At 40.9% G+C, this 19,726-nt stretch overlaps 1 long non-coding RNA gene across 1 annotated transcript; it reads right to left on the bottom strand.

Moving 5' to 3' along the window:
• LOC110255673 lies at window positions 226–19,299 on the bottom strand. The gene is made up of 3 exons (XR_002336314.1): window positions 19,181–19,299; window positions 12,762–12,871; window positions 226–505 (listed from the first exon to the last, which is right to left on the bottom strand). It is a non-coding gene; the product is annotated as an uncharacterized LOC110255673 (long non-coding RNA).

Genomic DNA, 19,726 nt, shown 5'->3' with positions numbered 1-19,726 from the left:
TCGCAAGCACTTGTTCGGCGGGGCCCGGCTCCGCCCAGCCTGGGAGGAGGAGCGCCCCGCTCCGGTTCCCACGCCTCCGGGAGCCTTGGGCTTTCAGAGTAGGGCTCTGGAGCCTGGGCCTGGGGCTTCTGGAGTTGGGGGACCCAGCTGGAACTGGGAGCGAGGCAGGAACGTTGCCAGGCTCGTCGGTGTAAAGTTTGCTCCGGCAAAGTGAGAGCGGGCGTGAGCGTGCGGCGGTAACTTTACAGAAAGTGGAAAGGAAGGCAGTGGTAGGATTCCACGTTCTGTGTATTTTATTCTTTTCTGATTCCGGAAAATTGGTGAACTTCTGTGTGTACAAGTTGTTTTCACAAACCAAAGCACGAGATTTACCGGAAAATTCCACTTCCTGATTTTTCTGGCTTTCTTTAATGCATGGCTGTCCAACAGGTTAATGCGCATTAGGAATCGCATAGCTCTTTCAGATCCTCAAATCCAAATAAATTTTCTCAGTTCTTGTCTCAACCTGAGAAAAAATTAATAACCAAAATCCTTGACAGGCAGCAATATTTAAACAAGGAGGTAGCTTTTTTCCCCTTTCATCTTAGGGGAACTATATATGCAGATGTATGTTACCTTTTTAAAAAAAATTACAGTATAGTTGATTTATAGCGATTCTTCGATTTCTGTTGTACAGGAAAGTGACCCAATCACACACAGTTCCCTGTGCTGTACAGCAGGACCCCATGTTACCTTTTGATCTTAAATACTTATGTCAACGCTGCTATTGTTTCTTTAACACTGGCTCCTTCATGAGGATAAGATTTTTAAAATTTATCTTATTTTTATCCTTTAAAATTTTTTGATTTATTTCCAATAGGCCCTCACTCTTTTGTATGACTTATGTATGTATATGTTCCCTTTGGTGATTCTACTAGTCTGTGAAAATATCTTTGGCTTATTTTTGCTTTATTCACATCAATTCTACTTTTTTAGACTCATTTATTTCCATTTCTTTTAGTTATGACTCTGTATTCCATTTATTCTCATTCTGGTTCTCTTTATTGCTTATTACTTTGTTTTTAATGTAATAATAACAGAGGCTTGGACTGACACATTTCCTCAAGCTGGTGTTCTTCAACAGAAAGCTAAATGCTAAACACCTGAGGAACTGTTTTTTCTTGACGAGTAGCATAGATAAGGCCAACACTCACAGCACCCGTGAAGCTGTAAATACCACTGATAGTTGCCACCTGTCAATATAACTGGTTAATTATGAGAGGTGTTCCATTAGAATAGCCCTGGTCTTAGCAATCCAAGTTCTAAGCGAATATAGTTCTTTTTTTTTTTTTTTTTTTTTTGTCTTTTTGCTATTTCTTGGGCCGCTCCCGCGGCATATGGAGGTTCCCAGGCTAGGGGTCGAATCGGAGCCATAGCCACCGGCCTAAGCCAGAGCCACAGCAACGCGGGATCCGAGCCGCGTCTGCAACCTACATCACAGCTCACGGCAACGCCGATCGTTAACCCCCTGAGCAAGGGCAGGGACCGAACCCGCAACCTCATGGTTCCTAATCGGATTCGTTAACCACTGCGCCACGATGGGAGCTCCGCGAATATAGTTCTATACAAGTTAATATATTGAAATGAATTTTATTATTAGTGCAATATAAGTTATTGACTTTGAGTGCTTTCCTGTTTATTCTCTTTTTTAAAATTTTTATTATTTTTTTGGTCTTTTTAGGACCGCACCCTCGGTCCTAAAGTTCCCTCGGTCCTGAAGTTCCCAGGCTAGGGGTCAAATAAGAGCTATAGCCACCAGCCTACCCCACAGCTACAGCAACCCAGCATCCGAGTGCACCTGTGACCTACAACCACAGCTCACTGCAATGCTGGATCCTTTAACGCACTGAGTTAGACTAGAGATTGAATCCACGTCTTCATGGATACTGGTCAGGTTCGTTACCACGCCACAAAAGGAACTCCCTTTCCTGTTTATTCTCAAGATTGGCTTTTTCCATATAAAGAAAAAGTGGCTAGCTTAGTAATATCTTCAAAGCTTTACAAATGTACTTACTAAATGAAATCTTTAAAATATTATTGTTACCAATTAATAAATATCTGTATTTTTCATAATAGATGAGTTAATGATTTTAACTTAGAAGTTCTTAGAGATTGCTCCAGCAACTTCCTTAACTCGCTCTGACCTTTGCACTCAAGTGCTTTTTTTTTTTTTTTTTTTTTTGTCTTTTGTCTTTTTAGGGCTGCACCCATGGCATATGGAGGTTCCCAGGCTAGGGGTTGAATCAGAGCTGTAGCCACTGGCCTACAACACAGCAACATTAGATCTGAGCCCCATCTGTGACCTACACCACAGTTCATGGCAATGTCAGATCCTTAACCCACTGAGCAAGGCCAGAGATCAAACCCACAACCTCATGGTTCCTAGTTCGATTTGTTTCTGCTGCGCCACAACGGGAACTCCATGCACTCAGTTCTAAGATCTTATATTCTTTGGCCAGCTCGGTCCTTTCAATAAGCCCCTTCACTGAAGAGTCCTCAAGAAACGTGGATTGGAGTTCCCATAGTGGTGCAGTGGTTAACGAATCTGACTAGGAACCATGAGGTTGCAGGTTCAATCCCTGGCCTTGCTCAGTGGGTTAAGGATCTGGCGTTGCAGTGAGCTGTGGTGTAGGTCGCAGATACGGCTCAGATCCTGCATTGCTGTGACTCTGGCATAGGCTGGCAGCTCCAGCTCTATTCGACCCATATCCTGGGAACCTCCATATGCCGTGGGAGCGGCCCTAGAAAAAGGCAAAAAATAGAAAAAAAAAAAAAGGTGGATTATTCTAAATTTCTTGTGTACACATATTCTCATTTCCACTGATATTAATCTGTCCTAGACCTATTATAGCAGTTGTCTATCACTGCATAACAACATAGCAAAGACTAGGGATTTAAAACAGCAACCATTTTATTTGCTCATAATTTCATTGCCATCAACTTGGGAGGGCTCCAGTAGGTGGTTTTTCTCTTGGCTTGTTTGGAATCATATAGTCATAGTAGCTTTATTGTGGCTGCTGGTCTTAGAGTGCCTCTCTTAGACGTCTGGAAGTGGGTGCTGGCTATTAGCAGAACATATGTCTCTAACACTGGCGTTGTCACATGGTGGCAGTGTTCCAAGAGGGTAAATCCCAAGGCACAAATGCTTTTGGAGCCTCACCTTGTGTCATGTTTCTTGATATTCCCTTGATCAAAGCAGGTCACATGGCCAAGTCCTATGTCCATGTGGGAGGGGATTCTATAAGGTCAAGGATACGGAGCAATGTACTTTACTGGGGGCCCTTACTCTAACAATATACCATACCTGCCTTCTAACACATTCCCTCAGGCTCCTGTCCTACTGATCTCCTGTTCATTCAGCAAACCACAGCTGGGCAGTCCTTCTTAAACACCAATGATTCTGTCATCCTGGAGCTCAGTAGTTCTCATTCAGTGGTAACTTTGTTCCCCAGGAAACATTTGGCAATATCTGGAGACACTGGGGGTTGCCACACTTTGAAAAAGGCGAGTGCTACCAGTATCTAGTAGGAAGAAGCCAGGGATGCTGCTGAAGAGCCTATCATGCACAGGCTATCACTGCATAATAGCACAGCAAACACCTAGCTCATAACCAAAAATTATCTGGTCGAAAATGCCAATAGTCCTGAGATTAAGAAAGCCTGCACCCTAGCTCATCAGCCCCCCAGAGGTGCCCCAATAAAACCAGAACCAAGGGTGAACTCTTCTTCTGGGCATCCCAGATCCTCTGTAATCAGGTCCTACCTTTATATCCAAACATCTCTCCCTTTAGTCTCCCTGTAATGGTTCCTCCAGTCCTCCAAATATGCCACACTTGATTACATGATTAACTTAATAGCTCCTAATTGTCATGACAAAAATGTAAATAGCAAACATCCTTTAGCTTTTCTCTCTTCTGCCTAACCGAATCATTTCCCTGCCTCAGGGGAAGAGCTGGATCCTGCTTTTCCTGCCAAAGTTTCCACAATTTCACTGTGACCTGTCACTTACAAGGACATTGCTTAGCATGTTTTATGTCAGCTCAGGCCCCAGGGATGCATTTTCTTTTCTTTTTTTGGTCTTTTGCATGGTTTTATTTTTCATGTTAAAACTCTGATTCATCTGGAATTTATTTTGAGTCCGATGTGAGTATAGATTCAACTTTATTTTTTTTCTGGATTTCTACCTAGTGATTGCCACAATTTATTCATGTATTCAATCTCCACGTTTATTCAGCAGTCTCTTCTCCATGGATTTAAATACCACCTTTAGCATATACTAAACTCCTTTCCATATTTGAGTGTATTTCTGAACTTTCTAGTGTGTTCTATTGAAGAATTACATTTTGAAAGGACTTTTCAGCTTTAAGATTTCTAAAGGAGTCCTATTGGGTTGTCTTTTGTATTTTTAAATGTTTAAAGAACCTCGCAAGGTACTGAGGAATGCTTTTAATATCCTCAGGAATATACACAAGGGAAGGCCAAGGTTATGTAATCTGCCTCTAATTTTTTTTAAGAATTAGAGGAAAGAGAGAAGAAAGAAGTAAAAGGCATTTCTTTTCTGTTTTAGCATCCAGAAACAGCTAGTGAGGAATTGGAGATAACAGAGCAGCCTTTGAGAGCCAGTGAATTGGTAGGTAACGAGAGCTTGCCTGTAGTTATCAGCATGACTTTTTAGAAAGATTGGCTTGCTTTGTGGCTGCTCAAGGATTTTAAAAATCAAAGATGATCTTGTTAGAGCATGTTTCTCAAAAGAGCGAAAAGATACTCTTGTGATCAAATACATTTCTAAAACACAAATAAGTCAGGAAAAGTATCCTACTCTGTCCCTTCTTGGATGAGATAAAGAAAATCATTTTTATTGTTTAATATTTGCTAAATGTATTTGACTATGGAAGCTTTTATTTTTAATTTTTAAATTTTTTTTGCTTATTAGGGCTGCACCCACGGCATATGGAGGTTCCCAGGTTAGGGGTCTAATCGGAGCTGTAGCCGCCAGCCTACACCACAGCCACAGCCTCAGCAGCAGCAACACAGGATCTGAGCCGCATCTGCAATCTACACCACAGCTCATGGCAACGCTGGATCCTTAGCCCATTGAGCAAGACCAGGGATCGAACCTGCAACCTCATGGATGCCAGTCGGGTTCGTTAACCACTGAGCCACGATGGGTACTTCTGATTATGGAAGCTTTTAGTTTTGGGTTTTGTTTTAATTTCTGGGGACTTTGCACAGAGTTGGTGCTCTTGATACTTTGGGAAATCTTGTGATAAGACAAGGACTAGGATGATGAGTGATGAAAAAACTGTCCTTTGCCACTACATCATAAATTGACACAACATCCTATAATAGGGAGTGAGCACCACCCCTTAACCTCGTCTTCACCCAATGAAAGGGAGAGGCTTTTAGTGGAAGACAGTTTTAAACTACCCTAAAGGATCCCTGTAGTAAGTACCAGAGCCTTCCTCAGAGCCTGACTTAACACTGAAGTTACTCTGCCCTGGAAAGATCTGATAAGCCTGTTAAGATGGAACTAGATACCCAAGTAATGGCATACTGCTGAGGGACCAATTAATACGTTCAGGAACTCACTCAAACAAACCCAGCCCTTTAAGAGCTTGTGTCTTACTTTTCTCATGAGTAGCTACTCAAGGCTTACTATTTCTAAGGAAGTTATGGGAAAATGTTTGAAAAGGTTACAAAGAAGAATGTGTCAGCAAATTTACATCATAGTGATTTGCTTACTCTTTATGTAAATATGAAAAAAGAATAATATAACATCCATGAACCCAGAAAATGCAAACTTGAACTTTTTTTTTTCTGTCTTTTGTCTTTTTAGGGCCACACCCACGGCATATGGAAGTTCCCAGGCTAGGGGTCTAATCAGGGCTGTAGCTGCCAGCCTATACCACAGCTCACCGAACGCGATTTTTTTTTTTTTTTTTTTTTTTTTTTTTTTTTTTTTTTTTTTTTTTTTTTTTTTTTTTTTCGCTCCACGGCATAGGCCGGTTGAATCAGCTGTACCACCCTAGCAGAGCCAGCACGGGATCCGAGCCGCTGCACTACACCAGCTCACGGCAACGCCGATCGTTAACCCACTGGCAAGCAGGACGAAGCCTCATGGTCTAGTCGGTTCGTTAACCACTGAGCCACGACGGGAACGCGGATCTACCATGACACAATGAACCATTCATGAACTAGTCTTTTAAATGACCACAATAAAAAAATTATGCATCAGATCTATTTGTTTTATAAAATAAAGAATTATGGACGCAGTTGAACTGTCTCTTTGATTGCACGTTGTTTCTGTCACCAATATACAGCACTGTTGTATGTGTGTATGTGCTGGCAATCAGACTTTGGTAAATCTTTCATTGTAAAAAAAAATATCTCTATACATGCACCTCTGTGTTCATATCAGTACTATTCACAATAGCCAAGGCATGGAAACAACCTAAATGTCCATCGACAGATGAATGGATTAAGACGTGGTACATAAGCCATGCACAGCAACATGCATGCAAGAGAGATTATCATACCAAGTGAAGTAAGTAAAAAAGAGAAAGACAAATACTATATGATATCTATCACTTACTTGTGGAATCTAAAATATGGCACAAATGGGAGTTCCCGTCGTGGCTCAGTGGTTACGAAACTGACTAGGAACCAGGAGGTTGTGGGTTCGATCCCTGGCCTCGCTCAGTGGGTTAAGGATCTAGCATTGCCATGAGCTGTGGTGTAGGTCACAGATGCAGCTCGGATTCAGTGTGGCTGTGGCTCTGGTGTAGGCTGGTGGCTACAGCTCTGATTAGACCCCTAGCCTGGGAACCTCCATATGCCAAGGGTGTAGCCCTAGAAAAGACAAAACAAACAAACAAAAAAAGCAACAACAAAAAACCCTAAACTTAAATTGCACATCTAGTGGAATTACGATATAGATTCAGATTGCCTGATTCAAGTTTGCTACAGGCTTCCCACCACAATGCATGTAGCAAGTGCTGTCTTGCTCTGCCCACCTCTCAGATCTCCTGTGGGGTTCTGGTCCCTGGGTCACTTTTTGGAGAACTGACTTCAGGCTGCTAGACTTTGCTTGCGTGTTCAAAGAGTCATAGGTGCCTGAATCTGTATCTCCCTTGGAAGCAGACTGGAACAATGCCTGGTGTTCAAGCTCTCTTGTCCTCTGTGTAGAACAACTCTGAGCTGACCTGCACAATCTTCAGCAGTGGGACTGAGCCTGTCACCTGCTGGGTGATGCTGTTTGAAGTCAGTGTTGCACTGTTTCTTATCCCCCTTCCCTTCCCCTTCTACCTCCCCCACTCCCCTAACCCTCCCATTCCACATGTATCCTCACCTCAGTGCTAGCCTGGCTAAAGGCAGCCCACAATGACTTTCTTGGCATGAAATAGTCTCTGCAGAGGACTTCCCGTTGTGGCTCAGCAGAAACAAATCTGACTAGTATCCATGAAGACGCAGGTTCGATCCCTGGCCTCACTCAGTGGTTAAGGATCCGGTGTTGCTGTGAGCTATAGTGTAGGTCACAGACGAGGTTTGGATCAGGCATTGCTGTGGTTGTGGTGTAGGTGATCAGCTACAGCTCTGATTCAACCCCTAGCCTGGGAACCTCTATACGGCGTAGGTGTGGCCCTTATAAAAAAAAAAAAAAAGGACCAAAAATATTTTCTGCAGAGACTCCAGTCTGAGGGTGTGGCATTGTCTGCAGTTTGTGAAAGGACCTTATGGAATACATGTGCCACCTAGAAGCCACTGCAATGCCTTGATACAGGTCCTGCAGAAATCAGCACATTTGAAATTGAGTGTAGTACATATAAAACCACGGTGTATACAATTAAATATCTTTGAGTTAGAAAAGAGAAGATATTCCTTTCAGAGTTATTCAACTTATTCTTTTCTCATAATACACCGAATGACTAAAGAAAAGTAGACTGCGATATATCAATTAGCCATCTCGGGTAAAAGTCTGAATATATTACAAACCAATAATAGAAACAAGCAGGAAAGTAGAAATATTTAAAATTTTGTACTTTTTTTTTTTTTTTTTTTTTGTCTTTTTCGCACTGCACCCGCAGCATAGGGAAGTTCCCAGGCAGGGGTTGAATCAGAGCGGCAGCTGCCAGCCTACACACAGCCACAGCAATGCTAGATCCTTAACCACTGAGCGAGGCCAGGAATCAAACCCGAATCCTCATGGATACCAGTCAGGTTTATTACCGCCGAGCCATGATATGAACTCCAAATTTTGTGCATTTTTACTTTAGCATTATTTAGGAGAGTGGAGGGGGCAGAAATGTTTGGCACACAAAAATGCATTATTTTTTGTATGAGATGCCAAAATTTCATGTGCATTATCCCTTGATTATCTATCTCTATCTATCTAGATTAAAAATAATTTATATCTTACTTTAATTGGGAAAATTTCTAGGCATACTTAACTATGCATATTTTCAAAGTCTTTGTTGCTGGAAATTCTATTTTCCTGAAAACATTAGCAGGTAAGGGAAGACATACCAGGAAATACTTTCACTCTTACACGAGCTTCTTTTATTTTATACAGGTCGGAAGTGATGGTGCAGGGAATTCCTGTCGTGGCTCAGTGGTTAACAAACCCGACTAGGATCCATGAGGACCTGGGTTCATCCCTGTCCTTGCTCAGTGGGTTAAGGATCCGGCACTACCGGGAGCTGTGGTGTAGGTCACAGATGTGGCTCAGATCCTGTGTTGCCATGGCTGTGGCATAGGCCGGTGGCTACAGCTCCAGTTAGACCCCTAGCTGGGAACTTCCATTTGCCTAAAAAATACAAAAGTCAAAAAAAGTCAAAAAAAAAAAAAAAAAAAGGGATGGTGCAGCTATAAAGATGGGGAATATTTAACCTAAAAAAAGAAAAGGCCACAGATTATGTGGAGTGGATACAGCTGAGCCTAGATTCGAAGCATGATAAATACATGAAAAGTCTTTAAAGTAACCTTGACTTGTACTTCATGTTTTTCAGAGAGAGATACCATCAAACTTGAGAATAATAGATATATTTTTAAAATCTGTCACATAAGTAAGGGACTAGTGAGAAGGTCTGAAGTTAAAGACCAGCTGTGTCTCAAAGGAAAGGGTGTCGGCCCTGTTGTGAGAGAGACTCATTGTCCATAAACAAAGTTTTATTGGAACACAGTCAAGCCCATTCACTTCCATGTTACAAGAGCATAGCTGAGTAGTTGCAACACATGAGCTGCAAAGCCTGAAATATTTATTCTCTGGGCTTTACAGAAAAAGGTTGTTAACTTGCTCTGTATGAAGAAGGGAAGGAAGGCAATGCATTGGCAAAGAACTCCTTATTTTCAAACCATTCTTCTACCCTGAAGGTAGCTTCAGCGCTTCTAAAAGTCTTCAAACCCAGTAAAAACATAATACTTCAATTTACAGGGGAAGAATAAAAGTCGTCACAAGTGAGTGGTGATTGGACTAAGGAAGAATGCAGAAATTCTATTAATGGTAATTTTTTAAGTATTTTTTTTTTTAAAAGAAAATACCAACCAACCAGAATCTTGTGCAATTTTGTCTGGTTGTTAAGTTTTTTGGTTCCTCAATAAGAAGAGTCTTATAATTAAAATTATAAATTCTGCTTAGAGTGTATTAATTTTGCCTTTAACGACAAATTGCCAAGGTTTTTTTTTTTTTTTTTTTTTTTTTTTGCTTTTTAGGGACACACTCATGGCATATGTAAGTTCCCAGGCTAGGGGTCGAATTGGAGCTATAGCTGCCAGACTACATCACAGCCACAGCAACATGGGAACCGAACTGTGTCTCTGACCTACACCACAGCTCATGGTAACGGCAGATCCTTAATCCACTGAGGGAGGTCAGGGATCAAACCGAAATCCTCATGGATACTAGTTGGATTTCTTTCCACTGTGCCACAACAGGAACTCCCCATCTTCTTTTAGGTGGTAAAAAGGACCACATTTTCATAGTGTTGTCCATCTTACTTCTCTGACAGCAATTTCCACTTATATTTAGTCTTAAACTGTGGTACTCAGTTTGACCTCAGTTTCATTTCTGCTCTTTCTCTAACTGGTTTCTGATCCATTCTTTTCTTTTTAGTATAATTTTGAATTTCTCAGGGGTGTGTGTGTGTGTGTGCATGTGTGGCACGTGTGTTTAACCATAAAATAATCCCAAAGCCTTTTTGAAAGTAGGAAGGATTTATAAATTATAAATAATTATAAACTACTGGACATCTATGTTCATTTTAATACTCATAATATTGGAATGACAATTATGTCAATATTTCCTGTTATCAACTTACCAATTATTTTACAGCTGTTCAGGACACACTTAGCTTTTCCCCAAACTTGTATTCTAACAATAGGCAGCTCATGTTCTAAGACCACAATGGATAGAGAAGCCTATGAATTTTATTTTTTTATTTTTTATTTTTATGTCTTTTTTAGGGCTGCACCCGTGGCATATGGAGGTTCTGACACCACAGCCACAGCAATATCAGATCCGAGCCATGTCTGGGACCTACACCACAGCTCACGGCAACATTAGATCCTTAACCTGCTGAGCAAAGCCAGGGGTTGAACCTGTGTCCTCATGGATGCCAGTCAGATTTGTTTCCACTGAGCCATGATGGGAACTCCTGAATTTTATCTCAAATACTTGAACATGACTTTTAGCTCTAGGGAATCAACATGTGCATTCTAGATCAGAGATATATTTATAGTCATCCAGAATAAAGGAGAAATGTATATTTCTATGTGGCATGAAAATTGTTTTCAATTCTATAAAATGAAGAGACATGAAAATATTAATCCCTTTTTGAGACCAGAAAAGATGAAAGCTCCTATTCCCAGAAATACAAAATTAGACAAACCAGATCAGTCAGAAAGAGATGTATATAATTCTAAAACCATTCCTGTTCCTCTGGAAAGTGTTACGTAATTCAGTTCAAAGGATGAGATATTGAAATAAGGCTCTTTTCACCAGTACCCAAGAGCCTCAGCAATGAACTAGGACACTCATTTTTCTACTAATGTAGTAACTGATAATACAGAATTAAGATTTCTAATGTTGTAGTCCATGTATTCCTGAATTTGCCAGTCTTTAATGTTATAGAAGATGAGTAAAATGAAAAGTTAACTTAAAAAAAGCCAAGAGGTCACACTTGCACCATACAGGGAGATAGAATTCTTACCCACCAACACAACCGTCCGTTGATAACGCCATACCTTTCGAGATGGTTTTTAAAAACAATGCTGATTTCACTGTCTTTTTAAGCTCTCAATTCATGTCTTCCAGTAATAAATTATTAGTTAATTTTTATAAGATATTTATAATTGGCAAAAGTAATTTCCTCAGGCCAATAAAATATTTTGTTTGTTTTGAAACCTAGAAAGTTCCAGGGCCCCATATAGAAGTATTTGCTCTACGGAGTCTCCTATTTGTTCTATGGATTCACTCATTTCATGAAAGATTAACGCAAAAATCTTAGATTTCATTCAAAGAGTTCAGATTTCATTAGGACTAATAAAATAATTCTTGAAACATGGGACACTTTAAATGGTAACGTCAACTCAGATCAAATTCCTGAAATTTTTTTTTTTCCTCAGCTTGTATGATTCTAGTAAATGATATTCCAAGGACAGAGGCCAAAATAACTGAAAGGTATTTCATTTAAGTTTTTCCAAATATTTCTTTTCTGAACTTTTAAATTCTTTTTCTTTTCTTGTTCTTTTTTGGTCTTTTTAGGGCCTCACTCATGGCATATGGAGGTTCCCAGGCTAGGGGTCCGATCGGAGCTGTAGCTGCGGGCTTATGCCACAGCCACAGCAACTCGGGTTCCAAGCCTCATCTGTGACCTACACCACAGCTCATGGCAAGGTCAGATCCTTAACCCACTGAGTGAGGCTGGGGACTGAACCCTTGACCTCATGGATGCTAGTCAGTTTCGTTAACTGGTGAGCCATGACGGGAACTCCCTAAATTTTTAAATTCTAAAGTCCAAAGGAACTAATTTATTTTTTACTATTTGAGAGGTGATGAAAACTTGGTTGAGTCTCTTTTGTTCAAGACCTTGGTAGCTTTATTAGTTTACTTACAAAATGTACTGAGCCCAACCACACCCCAGGCACTGGGCTCCTGCGCGGTGGCCCGCACGCCCCATATAACCTGAGCAGCCCAGGAAGGAGGTAAGTGGGGTGGAATTGAAGTCAGGGAGGCTGCCGCTATCAGCTGAGGGTCACCTTGGTTTAGTCTTAAATGAAGTTACCAGAAGCTTATTTTCTGGGAAATATTTAATGATTGCTAGAACTCTCTTGCTCTCTCTTTCTCTTTATGGCTGCACTGGCAGCATAAGTAAGTTCCCAGGTGAGGAATCAAATTGGAGCTGCAGCTGCCAGCCTATACCACATCAAAGCAACATGGGATCCAAGCTGCGTCTGCAACCTACACCCCAGATAACGGCAAAGCCAGATCCTTAACCCAGTGAGCAAGGCCAGGGATCGAACCCGCATTCTCAAGGATACTAGTTGGATTCTTAACCTGCTGAGCCACAACAGGAACTCCTAAAAACTCTCTAAATAAAACAGAAACAACCGTGAGGATTTCTAAAGAAACACAAACCAATGCACAGCTAATATCGAGATTCTTCTTCACTTCAGGATGGCACTGAAGACTGAAAGAGACATAGGTGGGCAACATTAACATTCTCTTACCGTCTGAAGTTTTCACAGAGTTTTTAAATCACATCCAGAGTGACATTTTTGCAGAAACTGAGTTTCACACATTCCAAACAAATGTGACAATAATTAGCCAATGAAAAAACCTGCAAAGGAGAAAGAGGACAAAAACTTACTGGCCTAGGTTATGAAATGTACTTTTTATGAAGTTTCAAAAATGTAACCCTCAAATTTACCTTGGCCTTGCATATCCACTAACCCGACCCCACCCCCCTCACCTCTCAACCTGCCTCTCAACCAGGCTGAGGCTGCAAATGAACTTCCTGACACACACACCATGAGCACACCTAACACAATTTCCAGACCACAAAAATCAAGCAAAACTACATGTGAGAGTTTCAGTTGCTCCAAAGCCTCCCAGCACTTATATTCATTCTAGTAAGCATGCAGGGGTAACTTGTTATTTTTTATTTATTTATTTATTTTTTGTCTTTTTGCCTTTTCTAGGGAGCGGCATATGGAGGTTCCCAGGCTAGGGGTTCAGTTAGGGCTGCAGCCGCCGGCCTACGCCAGAGCCACAGCAACGTGGGAACTGAGCCGCATCTACAACCTACACCACAGCTCACAGCAACGCCGGATCCTTAACCCACTGAGCAAGGCCAGGGATCGAACCCGCAACCTCATGGTTCCTAGTCGGATTCGTTAACCGCTGAGCCGCGATGGGAACTCCGTAACTTGTTATTTTAATTTGTATTTCCCCAGTGACTAATAACGTTGAGAAACTTGTCATATGCTTATTAGTCATTCATATACTCTCCTTAGTAAAGTATTTCTTCTAAAAAAAAAGCAAAAAAGTAAGGATAACGAGAGCAAAGATCTAAAGATCCTGGACTTTGATTTTGTGATTCTTTGAGAAATGGTAATCGTAGATACATCTGGATAATTGTGACAGTATTAACATTTGGATGTGTGATAATAATGAGGCAGAAGTAAGCATTATGTTAACTAACATCTGACACCAGAATTACCCCCACAGTGGGACCATCTTTGGGATTAAACCTCGATAGACACTTGCAGGAGAGAAAAATGTGCAGAATAACTCGTGATAGTTCTGCCACTTTTTTTTTTTTTTCCTTTTTTCTTTCAAGGGCCACACCCGAGGCATATGGAAGTTCCCAGGCCAGGGGTAGAATCATAGCTGTAGCTGCCGGCCTCCACCAGAGCCACAGCAACACAGGATCCGAGGCGCATCTTCGACCTATACTGTAGCTTGCATATGGAGGCCACTGAGTGAGGCAGGGATGGAAGCCTCATCCTCAGGCCATTAAGTCAGGTTCTTTTTTTTAAAATTTTTTTTTTTTAAATGTCACGTTCTTAACCTGCTGGCGCTCTCATAGACAAGGCTGGATTTTTCTTCCTCCTGATGAGTGAAGAAGGGAGACATTGGAGGAGAGAGGGGATACAAAAATGGAGAGAGGTTGGAGCCAGTGAGGCAAAGACGACAGGGGGCCAGTGGAAGGACTTGTGAAAATGTTGTGAGCCCTTCCTAAGGTTCCTGAAACAGTTTTACTGAAGTTTACTTTGCTCACAAATGAACTAGAAGAAAAGGCTGCGTTAACATTGACCGTGTGAGCACATATGTCCCAGCCCAGAGTTTGTCACAACTGTGGGCATGGAATTTTGATAACCTTAAGCAAATGTTTACCTAGATCTTGGGAGTCAAAAGGCCTCTTCCAGGACAAGGGAATCTGTAAAACCTAAATCACTAGTTCTCAAAGGATGGCTCCTGGGCCAGCAGCATCAGCATCACTTGGGAAATTGTTAGAAATCTGGCGGGGGGGGGGGCTTTACTCTTGACCTACTGAATCAGAAACTCCACGGGTAGGGCTCACCAGTCTAACCAGACTTCCAGATGATCCTGATACACATATCATCTGAGAGCCACTGACCTTAAAAAAGGTTCACAGCTTGGCACAAATTAGCTTCACCTGTGATGTGATTAAAACACAATGATGCCAGGAATTCGCATCTTGGCACAGTGGAAATGAATCTGACTGGTATCCATGAGGACATAGGTTTGATCCCTGGCCTTGCTCAGTGGGTTATGGGTCCGGTGTTGCTGTGAGCTATGGCGTAGTTGGCAGGTGCAGCTCGGATCTGGCCAGTAGCTACAGCTTTGATTCAACCCTAGCCTGGGAACCTCCATATATCACGGGCATGGCCCTAAAAAAAAGACAAAAACAAAAACACTGATGCCGGAGATTGGTTTTCAGTGATTCCACTCACAAAATAAGTTATACATCTAAGAAACAAATTCTTGAAAATAAGTCTATAGGCAGAAACGTCAAAAAAATCTCCAATAAGCAACATTTTTAAGTGGCCTTCTGGTTGGATTTCCTAAAACTAATAACTCTGACTTAACAAAATGCATGTTCACTAGTGTATGTGTGCCCTCCAAAAGTACTAATTCTTCTGTTCATTTCAAACTCTCCAGTTAGGCTAGTTACCAGGTTTTAATACAAAAACAGGGGGACTAGAGGAAGACAGTTGAGAGGGGAGAAGAGCAAGAAAGTAAAGGAAATTAGGGGAAGTCGGTTTGCAGCAAACGTAGTTCCACTTCCCTAGAACTGCTGGAAAAATGGGATAGTCGTCAATCTCAGAATAGTATAAACAGGAGTTCCCATCATGGTTCAGTGGAAACGAACCCGACTAGTATCCATGAAGACTCGGGTTTGATCTCTGGCCTCACTGTCCAGCGTTGCCGTGAGCTGTGGTGTAGGTTGCAGATGTGGCTCAGATCTGGCGTTGCTGTGGCTGTGGCATAGGCTGGCAGCTGCAGCTCCAATTTGACTCCAAGCCTGGGAACTTCCTTATGTCGAAGATGTGGCTCTAAAAAGCAAAAAAAAAAAAAAAAAAAAAAAAAAAAAAAAAAAAGCATAAACAGAAATGTAAGAGAAATGTAAGAGAACCCCATAATATAATATGGCCATGACAACATGAAATCAAAGTAGTTTTCAAATTTCAATCCTAAGTATTATCATCTTTGCTCCCCAAATAACTGACCCAGATAGTATATGTGGCCTGTGCACATTGCCAAAGAGGACTTGGATTAGAGATTTTTTTTTCTCTTTTTTTGGCCGCACTTGTAGCACATGGAACTTCCCAGGCCAGGGATCGAATCTGAGCCAGAGCTGCGACCTAAGCTGGATCTTTAACCCACTGCACCGCAGTGGGAACTCCTGGGTTAGAGACTTTGAATATTTCACACAGCATACCATGGAGGGTGATTCTTAATATTATCAAAGGCAAGGAAAAACATTTGTGGACTTGCCCTAAAATAATTGTCCAAGTTCCCATACTGCGAAAGCACACATATCTAGTAAGAAATCTCTGCCTTTCAATGTTAAGAAACATTATACACATACAAAACTCTCTGTCACCTTTAAAATGAAGCTTTTATCTAATTTCAAATAACAGAAACATTAGAGATACTTGAAATTTCATGCTAATATCCATAAACAGTGAAATTCTGACATCTTTCTGAGCTCCAGTGAGTGATTAAAGCTGGTGCCAATGAAGAAATAAGTCCTCCTTGTACTAATAATGAAAATTCAAAAGTCTTCCTAATGGGTTTATTCAAACTGAGTAATACTAGTAATTTTTTTCTTTCTTTTCAAAAATAGGTCTATTAAAAGAAGAAATAACCGCTTTCCTTAAATCAGTAGCATGAGATTTTATGTACAATGAGGAACACTTATTACCTGGATAAAGGAAGATTTAATACTATTATAAACACATAATAATGCCTAACACTTACGGAGTGCTGCCTTTGTGCCAGACCCCAAATCTTTTTTTGTGTCAACTCAATCTCTATAATGATCCTAAAGTAGCTGCTATTATTTTCGTCATCATGTTACTGATGAGGAAACTCAAGCACAGAGAGAGTTAAGTGACTCACCCAAGATCACACAGTTAACACAAGAGCTGGGGTTCAGGAGTTCCCGTCGTGGCTTGGCAGTTAATGAATCTGACTAGCCTCCACAAGAATGCAGGTTTGATCCCTGGCATTGCTCAGTGGGTTAAGGATCCAGCGTTGCCGGGAGCTGTGGCGTAGGCTGGCAGCTACAGCTCTGATCTGACCCCTAGTCTGGTAACCTACATACGCTTCGAGGGCAGCCCTAAAAAGCCAAAAAAAAAAAAAAAAAAAAAAAAGAGAGAGAGAGAGAGAGCTGGGGTTTGGACCAGAGCATTGGGCTCCAGAGTCCACACTCTAAATCAATCCTGCCTCTTAAATGAACCAAATGATTAATAGTGCTTGTGAAGAATAAAGTGAGTCTTTCCCTAAATATTTTAGTTAGAAATCGTATTGCATCATACAAAAAAGTACCTTTCATTCCTGATAGCCTCTTAGTAAATGAATAGACATGACTCTTGTTTTTGCATAACTGTTCTTATTCATTTCTGGGCTGCACCTGGATCATAACATAAAAACCTCATGATTTCCCCACAGGATGCAGACACAGGTTTCTATTGAGCATTTGCAGGAGGACAAGATGGGTATTTCAAGTTTTCGTCTAGGAAAACAAATTCACTGATGTGAGAAATGCAATGTGAGGACAGGTTTTATGTTGCTATAACATGTTCTCACGAATTATTCAACCACCATTGGAAGTTCTCATCACTGTCACTTTTTTTTTTAAATGAAATTGAATTTTTTAAATTAAATTTTTTTTTTGGTCTTTTTTTTTTTTGCCATTTCTTGGGCCACTCCCTCGGCATATGGAGGTTCCCAGGCCAGGGGTCTAATCGGAGCTATAGTGGCCCAGCCTATGCCACAGCCACAGCAACACGGGATCTGAGCCATGTCTGCAATCCTCACCACAGCTCACGGCAACACCGGATCCTTAACCCATTGAGCAAGGCCAGGGATCGAACCTGAAACCTCATGGTTCCCAGTCGGATTCATTAACTACTGAGCCACAATGGGAACTCCCTTAAATTTAATTTTATTTTTATTTGAGTATAGTTAATTTACAGTGTCATATCAGTTTCTGCTATACAGTATAGTGACTCAGTCAAATATATACATTCTTTTTCTCATACTATCTTCCTCATGTTCTATCCCAAAAGATTGGATGTAGTTCCTCATGCTGTACAGTAAGACCTCATTGCTTATCCGTTCTAAATGTAATAGTTTGGATCTACCAACCCCCAATTCCAGTCCATCCCACTTCCCCCTTGGCAACCACAAGTCTGTTCTTTATGTCCATGAGCTTGTTTCTTTTCTGTAGATAGGTTCATTTGTGCCATATTTTAGATTCCACATGTAAGTGATAGCATATGGCATTTATCTTTCTGACTTACTTCACCTAGTGTGAGAATCTCTAGTTCCAACCATGTTACTGCAAATGAAATTATTTTGTTCCTTTTTATGGCTGAGTAGTATTCCACTGTGTATGTGTACCACATCTTCTTAATCCATTCATGTGTCAATGGACATTTAGGTTGTTTCAGTGTCTTGTTTATTGTGAATAGTACTGCAATGAACACAGGGGTGTGTGTACCTTTTTCAGTGAAAATTTTGTCTGGATATATGGCCAGTAGTGTGATTGCTGGGTCCTATGGTAGTTCTACAGTTTTCTGAGGAAACTCCATAATGGTTGTACCAAATTATATTCCTATCAACAGTGTAGGAGGGTTCCCTTTTCCCCACACTCTCTCCAGCATTTGTTATTTGTAGTCTTATTAATGATGGCCATTCTGACCAGTGTGGGGTGGTACCTCCCTGCAGTTTTGATTTGCATTTCTCTAATAATTAGCGATGTTGGACATTTTTTCATGTGCATGTTGGCCATCTGTATGTATTTTTTGGAGAAATGTCTATTTAGGTCTTCTGCCCATAAAATGAACAATTAATTATAAATTATAAATTATAAACTGGATCTTACCCAACTATACACAATATATAATTTGTGTATATCCTTCCTGGCAAACAACCTTCCTCTCAGTTGATTGGCTAAATCTCCATTCATATTTTCTTTTCTTTTTCTTTTTTTGCTTTTTAGGGCTGCACCCATGGCATATGGAAGTTCCCAGGCTGGGGGATTGAATTGGAGCTGCAACTGCCAGCCTATACCACAGCAACGTGGGATACAGGCCATGTCTGCAATCTACATCACAGCTCATGGCAACACCAGATCCTTAACCCACTGAGCGAGGCCAGGGATCAAACCCACATCTTCATGGATACTAGTTGGATTCATACCACTGAACCATGATGGGAACTCCTTCTATACATATTTTCATTTAGCATCTCTAGAGAGTCCTCTTGGCCTACCATATCATAATCTACATTATAGATTCACAGATGTCCTTAAAATGAAATGGATAATTAAATTCATGATTCATTTTCTTAAAGTTGCTGGATAAAAAAGGATAATCTGCAAAATTCCTACCATCTTTTGCTTATTCCTGTAGAGCTTAGGTCCAGGCACTTGAGCTGGTGGCAGCTTCTTGCCAATGCATGGATTCCTGTACTGGTTACCTCTTGGCATCCACTGATATCAAGATATCTGTAGAGTTTAATTCAAAAGGATTTAGTCAGAGCTTTTCACAGATTGCCACACTCTGTTACCCTCTTCCTAGCTAGCAGGATGAGAGTTGATGGGAAAGCCCATTTCAGTGGAATTGCTGCTATAAAGAAGACACATACCAGAGCACTTCAAATCACATTGTGCATTGCCCCAAGTCTCAGTTTCCTAAATAGAGAAAGGACTCTGTCTTCTATGCTCCTGACTTCTACTTGGTTAAGTACTGTGAGCGCTAAGTATCTAAACAAATTTAGCCTTATCTAGATTTTCACATAATGTTCTGATCATGAGAATTATTTTAAAAAGGTGTTAATATAAATCAGATTTCCATGATCAGAGTTCAAAAAAAGCTCAAGTATTTCTGCTGCTTTCATTTAAGTAATTTTTTTTGGTCATGCCCATGGCACGTGG

Source organism: Sus scrofa, chromosome 10 (genome assembly GCF_000003025.6).
Source record: "Sus scrofa isolate TJ Tabasco breed Duroc chromosome 10, Sscrofa11.1, whole genome shotgun sequence".
Lineage (NCBI taxonomy): Eukaryota > Metazoa > Chordata > Mammalia > Artiodactyla > Suidae > Sus > Sus scrofa.
Note: the sequence above shows the minus strand (reverse complement) of the source record. Positions and strands in the feature narration are given on the sequence as shown.